The sequence below is a fragment of the Cyprinus carpio genome, unplaced genomic scaffold, assembly GCF_018340385.1.
Source record: "Cyprinus carpio isolate SPL01 unplaced genomic scaffold, ASM1834038v1 S000001084, whole genome shotgun sequence".
Classification (NCBI taxonomy): domain Eukaryota; kingdom Metazoa; phylum Chordata; class Actinopteri; order Cypriniformes; family Cyprinidae; genus Cyprinus; species Cyprinus carpio.
Window position 1 is genome coordinate 3,259 of NW_024873805.1, and position 12,655 is coordinate 15,913.

General features: G+C 39.1%; 1 pseudogene; it reads left to right on the forward strand.

The window, feature by feature from the left end:
* The first annotated feature begins 5,695 nt into the window (after positions 1-5,695).
* Positions 5,696-12,304, forward strand: LOC122143276 (annotated as a pseudogene).
* The last annotated feature ends 351 nt before the right edge of the window (positions 12,305-12,655 follow it).

Consider the following 12,655-nt stretch of genomic DNA (forward strand, 5'->3'; position numbering starts at 1 on the left):
TTGGAATTACCATCGTGTAGGAAAGGTGCTATATAAATAAACTTGCATTGCCTTGTCGTAAGTTGCGGAAAGAGCTTCTGCATTTTTCTGCAGTAATTCAAGCTAAACATAGAGTATTCTTACTGAGCAGTTTACGCTTGAGCTTTTCAAACATTTTTTAGTTTTACTAGGTTGCTAAAAAGAATCTTGTGTTCCAAACTATGTATTTTCTTGACATACCCACTTTAGCTGAAGACTAAAAAGATTTGATCCAAGTGTATTTGCCTGATTAAATTTTCTCCCTTGGTTAGACGTTTCTTGTAATCACGATGCTGTCCTTGAGACAGTATGAGAGTCGGAATTGGCAGAGAGGACTTCCATGTACATTTACATTTTCACATTTATGTTCCTGCAAAAAACTTCTTACCAAAAAAAAAACTAGTTTTACAGAATGGCAAAAGGCTGGTTCACACTGCACCGTGTATGCCTGGCCAAGAACACTTTATCAGCCTGGGAGCAAAATGATGTTTACAAACAAACCATAACACATTTTGATTCTTGTACATTTAAGTGTGTCCCTGTTTAATAATTTTCTTTAGAAAAAATAATGATTTTTCATACGTTTTGTACCATGATTTACAGAAGGCAACCAATGTTATTCCGTGTACCACTTTTGTTCCTGATAACTAAAAAAAGCTTGGCAAGCATATATATAAATAAAAATCAATAGATGAATTGAAAAGTCACTGTGAAGGGATCACAGTACAGCCTTGCACAATCTAATTCACGTTCATTTTAAATCTATCACCAAACTTTGCCAATGATCCTTCAAACCAGTGGATTCGACCCATTTTGTCAGCAAGAAGCTTTTAATTGTTTAACATATAATCCAATGTCAGTATGGTCTCATTTTAAATATACCAATAATTTTGGACAAACAGATTTACTTGGAACCATTCAAAGCAGTCCCAATACTTGCATTTACATGCTTTCTATGTATATAACACAACACACACTCTATATTGCTGCTGACACCAAAGTGGGACGTCTTCGTTCTCTACTGATGCTGAGCTAGTTCCTCTTCCAGAAGGCAAATCGCAATCAATACATCCGCCTTGTGATAATCATATACAAACAAACATCTTGTTCCATGCCTCGTGGCTGCCTTCACCAGGGCTAATGCATTTTAAAAGGTTTAGGGACATTATTTTGCTTTCAACTTCTTAGGGACATTATAAACAAAATTTTTCTCTTATGCAGAGTCGATATTAGCCGTAAAGCTTCCAAATGTTATGAATAGCTGCCGTTATGATGCCAGCACTTTCGCATTATGATGGCAGCCTGCAGTATAAAATATTCCCCTTTCTCTGTCTATTACCATAGTAATTTCACTTTACAAAAACTTTGAGATTTTTGGGCTCTACATATTCACAAGTTTGACGATGTATGTCACAATACAGGTACACCGTCTCTTAGGTTGTTTTTTGCCCACTGGCCTTCGAGCTGAATTGCATGTAAAATAGTTGCGCGTATTTGGCTCTTTTGAGTATCTTTCTGGACATTTAGTGATTTCAAACATTTATGCTGGCCCCCCCTGCAGAGCTCTGAGGGAAACTGCTGCAGCTCGGGCTGAAATATATCCGTTTTAATGTGAGAAAAGGACAGAGCAAGATGACGCAGAAAGCAGAATGAGTTTTGAGTAGCCCTCCCATGTGTTTTTAGTGTATATATATCAATGATCATTATTGAGAACGGCACTATATTCAACACAGAAAACAAATACATCTACCCCAACTGCTATAAATTGAAAGTAAACATTCTGTCCTCTCTTATGCTTAGTCTTTATCCATAAAAACAAATACTAATGCTCTGATACAGTTGGTTCCTCTAGGGAAGTCTATGTATTTATAAATTATTGTGAAACATCCTCTTATATTCCAGCAGCATTCAGGTGGACAACAACAATATGGAACAAGGAGTACCGTCTTCAGCATAATGCAGGTGTCTGGACATGGTAGAATTTAAATTTATGGCTGCATTGCTGTAGTTCTATGCATTTTGGATTCCTGACTGTCCTTTAAGATTAATGAATTTCCTCTCTTCAATAAACTCGACGCATCTGCTAAACATCAGCTTAAAAGTTTTCTTCCAGCTTTCATTGGTAAATTTTCATTTAAGTTAAGATGAACTCATAAGTATATATGTGTGTGTGTGTGTGTGTGTGTGTGTGTGGTGTGTGTGTGTTTGTTGTGTGTGTGTGTGTAAAATGGGAACAAGATGCAATAAAACTCTTTTAATAAAAGGCATCTGTTATTATCATATCATCTTATATCATATACCATTTTGTGATATATCTGGTGAATACAATAAATACAATTAAAGTAAAACACCAGCATATACTGTACTGCTGAAGATCAATGCTTGTGTGTTCAGCAGATCAATCATTTCCTGCAGTAGTCCCGAATCTTTCATTGAGAAAAGCAGCGTCCAGCTCCATACATGCTGTAAGGCTAGTGTTGCATGCTGTTTATCATACAGTACCAATGGCGAATGTTCGAGAAACATGTTGTACACGACATGGCAGCAGTGTAATATACCCTGACAGAATTAGACATCTTGCTGTTCAGAATTTTCCTCCCAAGAGAGCATCCTGAAACCTGAGCTCTTTTGAAACAATAAATGATGCTATCTATTTATAATATAGACAGTGCCCTCCAAAGGTTTGGAAACGCTCTAGGCAAACTGGGGGTTTTGGCAAAACCTGCACAAATCTTTATCCTATTTTGTGATGAGTTTGTGAAAAAATAAAATGTCATCAGAAAATACAGAAAACTTTGCTGAAGTAAAATATTCGTAAAACCAGCCAAGACCAGCAAACCATTTTTTTTATTTTTCATCAGGTAGTTACTAGAGCTCCTTATAAAACTGGATTGTTCTAATTTGTCTGTTGTGTACCACTGTTGGTAACTAAAAAGTTGTTGGTAGCCATCGATTTCCATAATATAGAAAAAAATACTGGAAATCATTACAAACATCTCCTTTGTGTTCAATAGAAGAAAGACATTCCTACAGGTGAGAGAATGATGAAAGATTTTTCATTTTTGGGTGAACGATGCCTTTACTTGACGGTCAGTCTGTACGGCTTTAAATTTGACCTATTATGTCTTTTTCTTCTATGGAACAGAAAAGAAGATACTTTAAAGAATGTTTTAGTGTCATGAAAGTCAATAGATACTGACAACAACACGCAACCTGTCTGCTGAATTTACATTTTCGAGGAAACTGGCCAAAACAATTAAGCAATGTGTACTAATAAACTTCTGAGTGAATTTAACTTAAAATTACTGTTACTACACTTAGCTACATCTTACAGTTCACATGCCATCAAATTCCAAGCTGGATTTAAGTTAAATTTTAAATTCATTGTAAGCAGTTGCTGTCCAATTACTCCATAAATTGTGTCAATTACGTAGTTTGTTTTTTATTTATTTTTTTTTAATTTGCATTCTTTTCTGTTTTACTTTCAATCAGAAATTGGCATTTTAAAAACACAACATAATCAGACTGGTATAGTGTTATAAAAACATACACTGCAACATTACAAATCAAAACACTTGCTATATGGAGCTTTAGCATAGCTATTGGGAAGTGCATTTTACACAGCAACACTTTGCTGGACCCCATTGATTTACATATTATGGAAAAATACTTTGAAAGTCAAAGGGCAAACCAGAAACTGCTACACATTCTTCAAAATATCTTCTTTTTTTTTGTTTAACAGCAGAAAAAACAAACTCATAGAGGTTTGGAACAACTTAAGGGTGAGTAAATGATGACAGAATTTTACACATGGTTAAAAAAATAATTTGGATCACAACCTATTTAATTAAAGTAATTAAACAAAAACAAAAACAAATTCTCACCGTGATGAAAAAACTTTAAACAACTGTACGTGGTCTCGTCTGCATGCATTTGCATACTGCCACTGGATGTTGTAATATGTGTGTGTTTCTGATGATGATAATGCTGATGAGTCCCAAGTGACAATACACAACAGCTGCAGGGACTTGGAGTGAGTTGATATTGGGTCCCATCAGTTCAGCTGCATGTGCACAGACTTGCATTAAGACACTAGAGCGAATGTATCCTCAATCATTCAGAGACAGGTGCTGTGGTTTCTGTGCTTCAGATCATAAAGCCAATTGTACATGTACTTTATATGCACTACATTGGTACATGTGAGGGTTGTGGGTAGTTTCATTGAATCAGTGTATTATGATATATAATTCCCTGTGTAACTTGGCATAATAAAACACTTTGCAGACGCTTTGATGAGTGTGAAATCATGTGAAGGGCTATTTTGTAAGTTTGCTAGAATAAGGGGCCACCATAGATTTCCCAGTGGCACATCTTACCCCAACTCCTTTTCCCCACAGTGCTCTATTGCTCTATACAGCTTCATTCTCTGTGCATGTCTTCATCATGCATCTCACAGTATTCCCAGTATACTCTCTGAACTCTTCATGGAGGTCTTCTCGGCCTTGGATCTGATCTTTGGTTCAATAAACCTTGTTGAAATGCATTGCCTCATCAATTGAATCAGACCCTTGATTTTCCTCCGGTTGTATTGAGAAAACTTGGAAAGAGGTTTATTTTGTGACTCACAAACTCAGACATAGCAGTCTGTATCTCCTGTCACTGCGGTCTGGACCTCTGGAGAGTCGCCGCATTAACACGTCAGACAGGTCAAGGATAAACGTTGGCATTGTTGATCAGACTGTCGATTCCGAGATGAGTCAATCCTGAAATGCACATCCTGAGAGTGTGCAATGATCTGTGTTTAACAGTACATAAGTAGTCGCTGAAGAGGCTATGGCATTTTTTTTTCTGCATGGCATTAAACTGCTGGTGTAGCACTGTCTGTCAAGACCATGCTAGAGAGAGGAAATTTATTACGGCCTTTTGGTTTTATGGTACCAAATCAATAGCGCAACTAGCATATTGTGGAAGGACATGCAGAACTGTGGCCAAGAATACAAGATGGCGGAAAATGTGCTTGTTATTTCATGTGAGTGGCATACTGACGAGGAAGGAGGGAACTTAAGGAAGAGTGAAGCTGAAAGGATGTGGAGTCTGATAAAGGAAGCAAAGCACTTATTCTGTTTTTGACCTTAAGGGGGAGTTAAATTCTCTGGGTAAATTGCCATTTAATGAATAACTTGGACTTTGGTTACCCAGAAGAAAATGTAATTGCTCCACATTTGCTCTTTCTAAGCTCTGGTGTATTCTTACACATTTAAATGTATTTATACTATTTGAGCTACAATGTCACATTTGGCAGCTGTAAAAGTCACAGTTGAGCAAAGTAAAGTCATAATTGCAAACAATAAGTCACAACTACAAAAAAATAAATAAAGTTGAAAACAGTTGCGTTGTAATATCTAATGTCAAAATGAAGAGAAAATTATGTTGCATTTTTTGAGAAATAAAGAAAAAAAGGTTGCAGTTGCGAGTTATAAAATTAACTTTATGAGAAATTCAGATAAACAATCACAATTGTCAAACCTAAGCTCACAGTTAGATAAGATAAAAAGTAACAACTGTGTGAGCTAAAGTTCACAATTTGAGAAATAAAGCTGCAATCATGTGAAATAAAGATTAAAAAGTCAGAAATGTGAGATCTAAGGTCGGAATTGCAAGTAATAAAGAAGCCATTATGAGAAATTCGGATAAAGCCACAATTGTCAGACCTAAAGTCAGAACTATGAGAATAAAGATTAAAAAGTAACAATGTGAGAACTAAAGTCACAATTATGGGAAAATAAAGCTGCAATTATGTGAAATAGAGATAAAAAGTGTCAAAAAATATGAGATCTACGGTCACAATTAAAAGTAATAAAGATGCCATTAGGAGAAATTCAGATAATAGTCACAATTGTAAGACCTAAAGTCACAACTATGAGAAATAAAGATAAAGAGTAGCAATTGTGAGATCAATAAAGATGCAGTTACGAGTTGTTAGCTCTAACATTGCAATTGTGAGATATAAGTCACATTGTGACCACAAAGTCTGATAATCTTTTCTGTTGCCTCCTTTATCTTCAGAATCGCTTCCACTTGCAGATGACAACCCATATTCCCCCGTCGGGACTGGTGGAGATGCTTCTAGCCGTCCTGCAGCGCAGTGGCAGGGAGGAGAGCATGGCGGTGCTTTGCCAAGGCTGGGAGGACGCTGGTCTTCTGGATCTCCTGACAAACTCCAAAGCCACTCTCCGACTGGGGACCCTCACCCTTGGCACCTGCGGGCCGCTCTGAACCTCTCCCACAGCACATCTCACATGGCTAATATTCCTGACTTCTTGTCTGAGCACTTTAATCAGGACCTTTCTCCACCCGCCTCGGTCCTACTTTTCGGGCGCTGACCCGGAGTGTGCCTCTTCCGTTCTGCGCAGTGCGCATGACCTGGGGGCTGACATTGCCCACAGTACACTGGATTATGGTACATCCCCTAAGCCCAGACCGCCCTTCATTCTATTTGTCTGCCTTTAGGACTGTTGCCTACGGAGAGGTCGACTGCAAACCGCTGGACTACTACATCCGTGATGCCCTGCAGCTGGTCAACCGAGCTGTTTACTTGCGGCCACAGTTGTACGGCCTGATCTAGCCCTCATCCAAAATATGGTCAACTGTTTTGACAAAACCCAACAAACATGAGTTTGCCCTCATCAGGACAGTACATTGCCAGGTAAATCCATATTCTCTCACTGTATCAGTCAACTCAGTGCATTCTCTGTTAAAAAGGTGTTTTGTTTTGGGTGCAGGTCCACAAAAACTTGTGTTTTGTTTTTTTGTTGTTCTTGTTTTTTTTTCCCGTTTTTGCCTTTAATTTGATAGGACAGTGTAGAGAGGACAGGAAGCACAGTGGAAAAGTGAGAGGGGGATGGGATTGGGAAATGTCTCAATCAGGACACCTGAAACGCAACGGTAGCTGTATCGACGTGCTCCCCGCGAGGCTAATCGGCGCAACCGAAACTTCGTTCTTTAAGCAGGGTCTAAAAGTAACACTCGCATTCAAGGTAATATTCATCAGTGTTAGAATACATTTAACCAATTATAAGTCACTAAAGCCAATGCACCAGCCACAGATCTCCTGTCCTAAGCATGGATTGCTAACTGCGCTGAAAGTTTAGAACAAGTTTTCTTTTTAAAAGAATATTTTACTAACCTTTTTTCACGGCCAAAATATACACATTATTTGACACATTTATTTTTATATTTTAAGAACCTTAAATTGGTCCAGTATTTTGTCATGATTTAGAACATTATTTTAATGTTCTAAAAATGTTTCTTAGAGCATTCATCAAATACAAATAACAGCAAAAGGACGTTCTGTGAATGTTGTTTAACATTCTAAAAATGTTTCTTTAGATTATTCATCAAATACAAATAACATCAAAATGACGTTGTTTTGAGAATGTTGTTGAACGTTTTCTTTCAATGTTATGAGAACCTATATCAAATATTATGTTATGAGAAAGTTCTATAAACATTACTTTAAAAACGTTTTGTCCTAACATTTATATAATTTGTAAATAATTAAATAAAACATGAAAAAAGTGAATGTTCCCTGTTAGCTGGGTAGCTAGTGCTATTGCTTGTTTTACTGCTACTATTTTACCCTGGTAGTACCTGCAAACGCTTGTGCTTGATGCACAATTGTTCCATCCTCATGTTTTGTTGTGTGGGCTCTAAGATGTGCTATTTGGTGTGCCTAAATGAACTGCTTTTTCAAATGGATTGGAATTTCATACATAAATAATTGGATAGACAAATTAGATTTTTTGGAAATTCGTCGATAATGGCTAAATAGGTATAAAACCGTCATAATTCACTTTATCATTTGAGAGACTAAATTGCTTTGATGTTTTATTCTAAACACTCATCAGTAGAACATCCTACCATCTGGATGAGATGTCCCAGACAGCTAGTGTCATGCTTAAGGACAGGCGCATGGCCACTTTCTCATGCTGCGGCAAATTACTGGTGTTTGCCCAGGACACTCAGCTGGAATGCAGACATGCTTTAGAGCTTTAAGCTTTATTTATTACTTCCCCCTCAGTTTGCCTGTTCCCTGGAAGAGGGATCACTCTTATCAAAAGCTCTGGCACCCCACCTATCCACGCAGGCCCGTCATTTTTGTGTGGATCATGCCAGCACTCTGCCACACACCACTATATCTCTCACAACAAACAGAAGTAGAATGTGGCTGTGTTGGGAAGCCTGTGGCCTCTCATCACAACAGGATAAGGCCTGAAAATCTGCCAACCGGACCCCACCATGCTGCATAATTCCGGACGATTGCGAGGGCATTGCTGCGGGAGAGTGATACATAGCTCTGCAGCTCAATGCAAGACCTTTGCCTGCATTGTCAAGCACTATAAAAGTGGAAAACTTTGCTCTTTCAACAGTGATTTTGCAAATGCATGCATTTGTCGTACCTTAAGGGATTGAGCGAGTGAGGAGATTATTATAAGTTCAACATTATCGTGCCCACATATGACAGTTCAATCATAATGTGGATGACTATTGTAATTCCAAAATGATGTTCTTTTCAAGAAATTTTACACAAAGAGAAATTTTACAAGAGACTTATATTTTGATTTTTTTAGATAGTCAGAGTGGTCAATATGCACTTATACACATAGTAACAGGCTAGTTTTTTTTTTATGGCATGCAATGTTTACAACAGAGTAAACCTTTCTAATGCTGAAATGTCTGATTGATTTTATTGAATATGTTCAGATTTGCAGAAACAATTCACAGACCCTGCTTCACAGAGGTCCTGTGCTGCATTTCAGATCTTTTTTTTGGTGGTGTTTATTAATATCATGGAGTAACAAAGGGTAATCTTCATTGTACTGAGGTAAGCCTTTTATGGTAGCTTTTTAGAAAAGATTAAGTACTTTCAAATGAAGTCACAAACAATTTCAAAGTAGCTTCACCTACAGTACACAATTTGATTATTAGAAGAATAGTTTGGTGTCACATTATATTGCCCTATCCCTAATCTACCAGTTCGACTAATACGCTAGTGAGAGTTAGGTTGACATGTAGTTTGCAAAGTTGACTCATAAATAAATAGAATGTCTAAATGGACTGATCCGAAATTGGTGTTAAAAGGATCATTATTCAGGATATTTTCATTTTTTTAATCATCAGTTCTAAAAGTATTTTAGCAGTCTACACCCCCCCCCCCCACACCAGTCCCTGCCCAGCTCTCTTCTCAGTATATAAAAGATCATAACATAAGACTATAATCAAAGAGGGTTTTTAAGTACATAGCACAACATGTCATTCTAACACACATACTGTGTATTTGATGTCACTTAGATACCACATGTCAATCATTGTTTGGCTCAGTTGGAGCATTTGACTTTCCTGTGACAGGTAAAACTCTGAATAAAGGAGCCATCAATACACTGTTAAGCTTTACTTCTCAGTTTTTCATTAACCACCATAGCATTAGTCAAATGTCATATCTATTATTTATGACTCCAGGACATTAATCTTCAAACTCCATGTCAACGCATTTACCTTAAGTACCCGAGCTGCGCACCCAGAGCAGCCGCCCTGCCGACTGAGTAGGTGTAATACCTGAAGAGTGTGGAAGGGTGTTTCACAAACAAATATATTGCTCTGTGAAAGCAACATTTTGTATTTAATTGGTGGTGACGGATGCCATACCGTGTCAGTCGTCCCGCTAGGGCAATCCCTGCTCCAGGCCTTCCCCCAACACCGCAGTTCATATTTTACTGTCTGGCTTGCTGCTGGAGAGGATGAAGCTCGCTTAACCTGTGTTCCGATCTAGTTTACGCTTACTCCTACTTGAACCATACTCTTTTTGTCTGGGTTCCCCTTGAGTAATTTTAACAGGGCTGATTCGCATAGGCCCATTAGCTCATGCTGCATATGCTGTAGCTGCGACATACAACGTCTTTGTTCACTGATGGCCTTTCAAAAATTTCAAATGACCCCTTTGCAGGGAGTTTGACCTTGACCAGGTGATCTCACCAATCATAATGCCGAATCTGCCATTTTTGTCTGACAAACAAACCAGATAGGAGAGTAGATTAATGTCTGTGAACTGAAAAATGGTGTGTTATTGATGTTGTTCCACAGTTTAAAACAAGATACCTTCTGATTGTTTCACTTATGGTCATTTTGTGCCATAACTAGTAAAGAGGAAGAGAATGATCATTCACATGCATTTTGAACTGAGTTGCTAGCATTCTGTCACGACACATTAAAGAGCCACAGCGATAAGTAAGAATAAGAAAACTAATTACAAGCAATTTGGATAAAAACTAATGATAGAACAAATAAGTAAAAAATGCTAAACGCATTGTATAAAGTAATCAAATGTATAAAAAACCTGCCTATTCCTTCACTTTGTAAAATTAAATATATATTTCCTACTTTATTGAAGTTACAAAAGTGATTTATTCCAAAAGTCACTGAGAGATTTTCTCTCTTTTGTTGGTTTGATTAACATTTGAATGACAGACAACGGAATATTAGACTGCTGTCCCTTTAGGAGCTGCATGGATCCAATACTGTTATACAGGTTTTTTTTTTCCTTCACAGCTGTTTGCTTTCACTTAAGACCTGAATTACTGTTTTTTACAAGGATACTTGCAAAGTTAGAGGTTTTTGACACAGACAAGTGGTGTTTATTTAGCCATTCAGACCTGTAAAGAGCCAAAAAATAACTTGGTTTCAATACTCTCACAGCTTTGTACAGCACCGTCTTTTACGTGCGCATGCCTCTCTGACAGCTCGTGCATATAGTGAAATGAGTTCTCTTTTGAGTCTCTCTACATGGCTTAAATCCACTTGTTTTTTAAACCTCAATGCTTAAACAATGCATTTTCCATGACCCGTAGCCACAGCAGTGAGGTGTCCAAAATCTCTACTGGTTGACAAATTTCTTTGTGAAGGGTCACATTCTGGCACCCATAAGGAAAGGTTGTTTAATTCTTCTGGAAGGTTCTGCTCCAGCTGAGAAAAATTCGGCATGATAGGAAATGCTAATGCATAGCTTTCAGTGTTATCGACCATTTCTAGGGCTTCCTTTCCAATCATCATCTGACTCTTGTATTCTTACACCCTCAGGTTCCTCTCTAATACCGTCCTTTGTAGGGTTGACGGGGCCCTGTCCACCGTCCAACGCAACTTCTCCCGTGTACGCACCTCTCAGAGGGTCCACATTTGGAGTCTGCGCCGTGATGCCGTTGGGTCAGCCCACGTGGGTGACTGTAGGCAGCTGGGAAGGCGGTAGTTTGGATGTAGAGGAGCAGGGATTATGGCAGGGATCGCCCCTCGGCAACGCAGCACCGAGGGCCAGATGGGCAGGGGGGGTCGTAGATGGCGGGCCAGCTTCTCCGTGTCTGGGGAGTCGTGTGCGGGTGTCACTCTAGGGGAGCACCCATTCGTATTCACTCGAGAGGTAGTATGAGGATGGGAAAACTGTCCCCCTGGGGCAATACTGTCTGTGATGCAGGGACAAATAACTCGGAAACCCTGAGACCACCTGTACACCGAACGGGCTCAAGGCAACAGCCCCCATCTTTTTTTGCCCCGGATTTCAGCAAGTGCTGCTATGGGTACTGATATTGATCTGCTGGAAAAAGCTGGCAGAGGACATGAACTTTGAGTTTGACCTGTACATAGTTGGGGACTGGGAGGAATATGGAGTAAAGACATTCAAAGGGTGGCCAGTTGGACGGGAGTTGGTGTGCGAACCTTCGGAGCTGGGTCACGCCCGATATGGCTGTCACCAGCTTCATCATCACCACGCCGCTCGCAGTACTTGATCGAAGCTTCACCAGCCCGTTCTTTTTCCACGAGTATTGGATCCTAGTAGCGGCAGTAGGGCAACGGCGGCACCCATCGGGAGCATCATTTGGCCTTTGCACTGGTCCATGTGTGATGGCATCTTTGTGTGCAGCTGCACATTCACGGCGCTCTTCCTCACCCTCTATAAGTGGAAGATTCCCGTCCGGCATGACGCCTCATGGACTAAACCGCGTGAAGGTGTTTCCTCCTATTCCTCAACCCTCAACCGCTGCTACGCCATACCTCTTCGTGCCGCACAGTCTCCAAGTAAGACACACCAATGATGTTTGACCGGACTTTTCCTGATGAAACCTGTGGGCCATATTTTTGCTTGCTGGTTGTTATCTAGTTTACACTGCAAACCTGCCTGCGGTTATTTGTTGGTGCAAAGATACCTTCGAAGAGTTCCTCTGGAATACATGATGCCAAGGTGAGACATTTTCCACATCAGTAAACAATTTTTCCTCAATAAAACACTATTGGTTTTTGATTTATTGTTTTGTCCAGTGACGCTAATGTCTGCTAGTCGCTAAGCTTAATCATTAATACACCATTTTGATATTCACATGGAAATTATGTTTTTCTGAAGATGCTTTTGTCAACTAAGGTTAATGGATAACCTGTATGGATATGCAACAGGTAACTATAGTTTACGATTTCCGCTCCATCACCAATAGTGCAACTGGCACTATCGTCTGCCCAAACCAAAATATATTTGTCCTTGACCAGTTTACCGCTCCCAGTTTTAAATGTTTTTTTGTAATTAAAATCCTAAAATAGT